The 7,124-nt window shown below is 41.2% G+C and overlaps 1 long non-coding RNA gene across 1 annotated transcript; it reads left to right on the forward strand.

The window, feature by feature from the left end:
* The first annotated feature begins 608 nt into the window (after nucleotides 1–608).
* On the forward strand, nucleotides 609–1,675 carry LOC135187872 (uncharacterized). Its single transcript, XR_010307477.1, has 3 exons — nucleotides 609–644; nucleotides 815–874; nucleotides 962–1,675. It is a non-coding gene; the product is annotated as an uncharacterized LOC135187872 (long non-coding RNA).
* The last annotated feature ends 5,449 nt before the right edge of the window (nucleotides 1,676–7,124 follow it).

Below are 7,124 nucleotides of genomic sequence, written 5' to 3' on the forward strand. Positions count from 1 at the left end.
CTGTTAGGGCCTAGAAAAGACCTCAAAAGATCATCTAGTCCAAGCCCCCTGCCAGAGCAGCGTCACCTTTTCTTTTCTTTTCTTTTCTTTTCTTTTCTTTTCTTTTCTTTTCTTTTCTTTTCTTTTCTTTTCTTTTCTTTTCTTTTCTTTTCTTTTCTTTTCTTTTCTTTTCTTTTCTTTTCTTTTCTTTTCTTTTCTTTTCTTTTCTTTTCTTTTCTTTTCTTTTCTTTTCTTTTCTTTTCTTTTCTTTTCTTTTCTTTTCTTTTCTTTTCCTTTCTTGTCTTTTCTTGTCTTTGTCTTTGTGTTTTGTTGTTGTTTGGTTTTTTTAACCCTCCTTCTTCCCTATCTCTCTCCTTTCCTCTTCATCTCCTTTCTTTACCCTCATCCTCCTCTATTCATCTCCATCTCCATCCTTTCAGCACCACCTCCCCTTCTCCACCGTATCTGCCCCTTTCCCACCCCACAAGGCATTTTCTGCTTTTCCCCTCAAACCCAGAGCACCTGGGGCTTGTTTGAATCTCCTCCCACCCCAGGTGTGACCACTTTGCCCTCCCTGCCCACTGCCCTATTTAATGAGCCCCAGGCAAGGCAGCAGCCCTAAGCTTGCCCAACTGGGCAGAGGGATCCTCCTCCCATCATCAGTGGTGAGTACCCCATGGTGCGCACTGGGTGAGTGGGAGTGGGACAACAACAAAGGCCGGGGGGCCTATGGTGGCCCCCCGGTTTGCTAGGGTAGGAACTTGATGACTGCTCTAATATCACACATGGGTGCTGGTTGTGCCTCCTTACTTAAGCTGAGCTTCTCTATGTTTAGCTGCTTCTTTCTGCTCACTCATGGTGAGCTGAAGTACTTGGTGGAACTGGAAGCTTGTGGGTGAGTAGTATTGTGTTGTCATAGAACTGTTTGGGTTCCTTCTCATGCTTTACCCATAAACTCTGTTTTTTCATTCCACATCCCCAGGTGGAGCTCCATGGACTGTAGTTTATCGTTGATGTAGAGAGCAACACTCCCTCCTGCTCCTACTGAAGAGTCTATAACCATCTAGCCCTACGCTCCAATCATGAGATCCATTCCATCATGTCTCAGTGATGCCAATGATGGCATAACCCTGTAGACTTACACAGATCTGCAGCTCTTCCTGTTTGTTCCTCATGCTCCTTGTGTTAGAAGCACAACTGAAATGCCTCTAAGCTGCTGGAGCTGACTTACTGTCTGAATTTCCCTTACCCTGTTTTTTGGGCACTCAGTCTGTACTTCAACCCTGGACTCAGATCCCACCTCTCCATGCTCAAACACCTCCGTAGTTGTCACCCTATCTCTCATGTCTTCATTACTGTGTGGATTACCATGTGATGTTTCCCTGTTGGCAGCTACCACCTGAAGGGAATCTAGCTTGTCTCTGCAAGACTTTGACTGCATTATTTTGTGCCCAGCATGCTTCTGGGCAAATTGAGAGCCCTTACTAGATCCCCATTGCTCACACACTAGTGTGTCCTCCCACAGCTTGCCACATGGAAGCCTGATGACATTATCCCACTTCCCTTTCACATCCTGTTTAAAGCCCTGTCAATTAGCCCTGCAATCTCCTCCACAAAGACCCTTTTCCCCCCTTCAAGAGAGGTAGCTCTTGTTCTTTTTACCTTCCCAGTAAGATCTGAGGATGTCTGTTTGAAATCTACAAAACATAAAGAGGGAAAAAGATTTCCCTTACCCAGGCTTTAAGATCCCTATCAAGAATGAGGAGTTCTATGTTATTCTCACTCTAAGAGAACTGAGGCATATGGTTGTCTTGGGTGCTGAACAGCAGGAGTTTGAAGACATCATTCACAGGACCACGTAGAGTCCAGGCACTGTCCATGTCTGGTTTAGCACAACTGCAAGACAAGAGTGAGACTTAACATGGGACATGTACTGGTAACATTCAAAGCTATAGTAGTAGAATGGTTTGAAGAGGACCTTAGAGTTCATCTAGTTCCAAACTCCTATAAACTAATTTTTTTTTTTTTTGTAATCCCAATATGAACACAGTTACCAAATTCAGAAACAGGTAAATTACAGAGGTTCATTACCTCTTCTTGACTGCCTGAGTTCTGGGTACTGCTGACAGTTCAAGTGATTCAGGTCTGCAGACAAAGCTCTCTTTGTATATTCACGTGTACCTTCATACTGCATTACATTCACATTTCCTCTGCAAGGCTTCTTATCATTAATAACTTAACAGTAATGTTAACAATGCACTTTAAAATGTTAGTGTCCCTTGGGTATGGCTAGCTGGAGCCATCTCCTGTTCAGACAGTAAACAGACTCTGTTAATGACCATCTTTTGTTAACTTGAGGTTTATTTCTTGCTTTGAAACTGTTACCTTCTAATTTTCCAGGTGGGAGTCCAAACCTTAATGCACAGATTTTGCATATGAAACCTGTAATTCCAACACTTAGCAGGCATCACAGAAGCTTTGGCTTCTATAGATCAGCATTCCTGAATAAATAGTTTTAAAACCCAGTTAAGATATGAGATTTCATTCATATTAAATTATCTTGATTCAAGTATTTAGTCACAAATTTTACTGCACAGACAATCTCATGTTCTCTGTGGGATCAAAAGATATAGTCCAGTACAGATGTTTTAGGTGAACATTAAGTTCTTTGTATTTGATATCAAATAGAAAGTGTATTTAATGTCCAATAGAAAGTGTATCTTATTTAATTGACAAAGGCTGTTGCTACATTAGTGAATAAGTCCTTTCTTATACTTAAGTTCAGAGTGAATAAATAATCAGAAAGCTGAGCTAAGTAAATGCTTATCCCAAGTAAGTGACAGAAGAACTATAGATATTGTCATGGAATCCTGATACAGAAAACTAAATTCAGGTTCATTATTTTGTGAATGAGAATAAAGTAACTCCTTCAGTTCTGAATCTTCCTTGGTCCTGTGATGTTTCTTAACCAGATAACCTTCCTTTGGAGGACAAAGATGGCTGTTACTGCTTATAAGTGACCAAAACTCTTAAGTAGCTAGGAAGCACAAGCAAGGCAGAAGTACAGGAAATGCAATAAAGCTCATATTTTCACAACTGTGGGGATAAAATGGCATAGAGGAAATAGGATGAGTAAATATAGAAAGAAACCTCAGAAGAGGTGACATGTTTCATATGAGTACTGTCTGGAGTTCAGACATGAAGACACAGACACTGTAATTGTATTCTCTTCCCCCCATTCCATATACATTAGGAAACCCTGAATTAATTTAAAAGCTGGCTTTATATAGCACTGCTTTAGGTGACTTCACTGTATTTTTGGGATCTCTTCTGTCATGCACCAAATCAATCTTTAAGCACTGGGAATGGTTGTAAGAAATTAGAAGGTTTTTATGTTGGATTTCAGTTGCTTGTGTGTACCAGGTACCAATACCATGGGTCTAACAGCTATGTACAATGATGGCTCAAAGCCCCCTTAAATTGTAACACTGGTAGCAGAAATGTCACATAAGCTCTGCAAATACCTTTCTGACTTGAGACTTGCCAGGAAACCATGCTCTTGCACTGCACACAGCTAGGGACAACTGAAGGAGTAGAATACTTAATGATCCTTCTGATTAAATTATTTATCACTTGTGCTTATGAATGAATCCTCAACTTGGATCAACACAGCTGGGGTTCAGAATTTTAATAATATTTCATGGTTCTGACTTCCATCCCTTAAGACAAATAATTATTTCAAACTCACAGTTTCGTCTCCCTCCTTGGCTGTGAGAGTCAACCAATTTTGACTCCACTAGCAAAAACAGGGAGCACATAGCCGAAGCCTGAGGAGAAAATTCCTAATTAAGGATCAGCCACCAAGAGCATCAGCAGTTTCCTACCAGCAGTAGCTGTGGTAGTTTTAATGCAGTCTTATACATCCCCTGCAAAACTTGACCGAGACAAATCTGCTGAGATTGTTGGGTTCAAAGTGATTTAGAAGTACAAAGGAAATCCTGCATGTGGAAAGCTTTTACTCTTTCCCAGCTTTGCTTAAATGATCAGATATACAACTGTAGTGTAGCCAGAAAGGAGGCTTCTTGTTTTCTAGTTGTTATGGACCTGTCTTCTAAGAGGAGACAAGCAGAGTAGAGGATAACAAAATTGTTTTGTAAATGAGTTTCCATGTGTGGGTCAACTTCTGTTTGAGGACTCTTGTGAAAGCATCCCATGCACCACCCTGCTACCCACTCCTTGTTGAAAGCCTGTGCCCAGGGAGGAGGGGAAAAATTAAGTTAGTAAAAGATTGCATTTATTGTGTCACAGAAGTAACCAGGTTGGAAAAGGCCTTTCAGATCATTGAGTCCAACTTATCATCCAACACCATCTCATCAACTAAGTCATGGTGCCAAGTGCCAGATCCAGTCTCTTTTTAAATGCTTCCAGGGACAGTGACTCCACTACCAGGCCATTCCACTCGTTTTCATAATATCCAGCCTAAACTGGCCCAACCTAACCATTCATTTTGGCCCTGGTTGTATGAGGAATGTGCTTCCCTGGGCAAGTGGTGGCTTGCTACTAGAAGAAACATAGATGCCTCCAGTCAAAATCTGAAGCAAAAGCTCCCCAAAGGTGTACATACAGACCTGAAGTCCTCATACTGGTGATCAGAGTTCAGTTTTTGAGTGTGATCTTCCAGGAATAGCAGAGAAAACTCAGACAGAAAGATTCCCAAAGCATAATCTGCAGTATGGCACCTAACAAGCTGTGCTAAAGCTTAAATCTCATTGCATACACGAAAGGTTGAGACTGTCCCCTCATTCTGTCACCAGGTGCCTGGGAGAAGAGACCAAGCTCCACCTGGTTACAGCCTCTGTTTAAGACATTCGTGCACAGCAATAAGACCACCCCTGAGCCTCCTCTTCTCCAGGCTAAACAACCTCAGCCACTCCTCATAGGGAGGCACACCACTTTCAGAGGAATGTTAGGAGGGAGGGCAGCAGCCACTCCAACTCTCTCACAAGGCCACTCCTGCATCTGCACAGCTATATATTTGCCAGAAAATGAAGTGCAGTTAAGAGACTACTGGCGCTTTGTGGCTGTTCTGGTTTGCTCATAGGTTTCCAAGTTGTTAGTTTGGAAAGCAAGCTATTATACTTCTGAGTGCACTAGGGGTTTGATAAAGGGAGCAACATGAGAGATTAAAATACCCTGCTTTTGGGCATTGCAAATTACCAAAGCAGTTGTATTTAAGCTCAGTGGGTCATTTATCTTCAAACTACACAGCTGACTTGGCACTTGGGTGGCTTGAGAAGTAAGCGGGTTTGACATTTAGCAGCCCAAGGCTTCTTTTCTCCTTGAGAGACTTGCGTGGCAGCTATGTAAGGTTTTGTCTGCTGCTACTGTTTTGAAGCAGATGGTAAAATCTCACCTCAGCTGGGTGGTTGAGACCCTTGCAGCATTTAGCAAAGCTAACCAATTGAATTATAACTGATTGTGCCTGTGGGTAGCGAGTAGCATATGATTTATGATTATGGTGTTTTAAATATAGTCTGTGGAAGGTACCAGAATGTAGCACTGAGTATGTTTTGGAATATCTAGAGAAAAAAAAAAAAAAATCCCTCACAGAAAATCAAGCAGAATAATTTAGAATTAAATAAAGTTCCTTTTATTACAAACAGCTTCACCATAACCATTCTGTTTATTGTAGATGTGCCTTTGCACGCTTAGCCTTTATCATATCTTGAAATGAAACATGAGGATTTTCACAGAGTGTAACTCTTTGCTTCAAATTGTGCAGTTTAGGAAGTGCAGATTTCAAGGCTGGAGTCTGTATAGATGCTGAAGTGATAAACCCAAAATAGCAGAGTACATTCAATGAGGTTATTGCATCGGCACCTCGGCAAGCACTTCTGTTCGCTTAGGCATAAAGCCTGAGGGTAAAGTAACGACCACTGTAGGATCAGCAGTTCTATTTTTAGACAGCTCTTTTCCAAACCTCATCCTATTACAACACATTATTTGCTAAGTTGGAAATAAAACATCCCAAGCAATCTGAATGACTAGAAATCATGAGTGTTCGTGCTGCAACGTAACAGCAATGCATATGCCTCTTTCTCAAAAGAACATCCCTTAAAATGAAGTGAAAATGTGTTTAGTCCTAATGATTGCCTTCAGATAAATGCCTAGCAAGGGATATCTTATTTTCAGCTGATTAGTAATCCTGCCTAATTATGCCCCTGCTGAAGCTGGGAAACAGAGAGAAAAGTGATTAGGAGAAGCTGAGCATTTGCTGCAAGGGACTATTGTGCATTCAGTAAAAAAGCTGCCAGCCCCTCAATAAAGACTGTTTAGTAATACACAGAATATAATCCAAGGATTATATTTTGCAAAGGACCTTTTTTTTTTTTTTTTGAGTGCATGCTCTAAATTTCCTGCCTGCTGGAAGAAGGCAGCTGAGGTGTACCACTTCACAGAAAGAAAAGAGTGAATGTTTGACTGAAAATAACATAGAGGACAAATGTAGCCATTTTTAGCTCAGAAGCCATCAGTGAATGTGTTGAAGTATGTGTTCAGCTCCTCTGAATGCTCTGAGGAAATGTGCTGGTTAGGTAGTGAGCTGCTCAGGAAGGGAGAGGGCATGCTCTATGTGCTCACACAGAATACAACAGGCACTACCAGAAGACAAAAATCTGTCTGCAATCCAACACTGAACTATATGTTACTCCACCAGCGTTCACTACTGGCACCATGGGCTTAATCAGATACTTTATCTTCTTATTGTGTCTGTTTCCTGCTGGCATAACTGAAGCTTCATCATTCTGGAAGTTCTAAGAATGTCTTGGGAACATGGAGTTCCTAAACTGCATTTGGTGAAGTCTGCCTTGAATTTAGAGTTACTCATGAATATTTGCTCACATTAATGTTTGTGAGTAAGCATGCAATGAAGTGTTAAGAACACTGTACAGTTTGCAGGTGCAAGCAAAGCAAACTGAATACGATGTCAACAGTATTTATGGCAATACTTTCCCTTATTTCCTCAAGATATATCCTGTTCTGACAACTTTCTCAAAGCTTTTGGTTGTCTGAGGTTAAAGGATGCACATACCTTGCTTAGCATGCTCTTCATGCTTTTTCAGCACATGTGCACACTTTATAGGGGC

The sequence above is a fragment of the Pogoniulus pusillus genome, chromosome 28 (genome assembly GCF_015220805.1).
Source record: "Pogoniulus pusillus isolate bPogPus1 chromosome 28, bPogPus1.pri, whole genome shotgun sequence".
Taxonomy (NCBI): Eukaryota; Metazoa; Chordata; class Aves; order Piciformes; family Lybiidae; genus Pogoniulus; species Pogoniulus pusillus.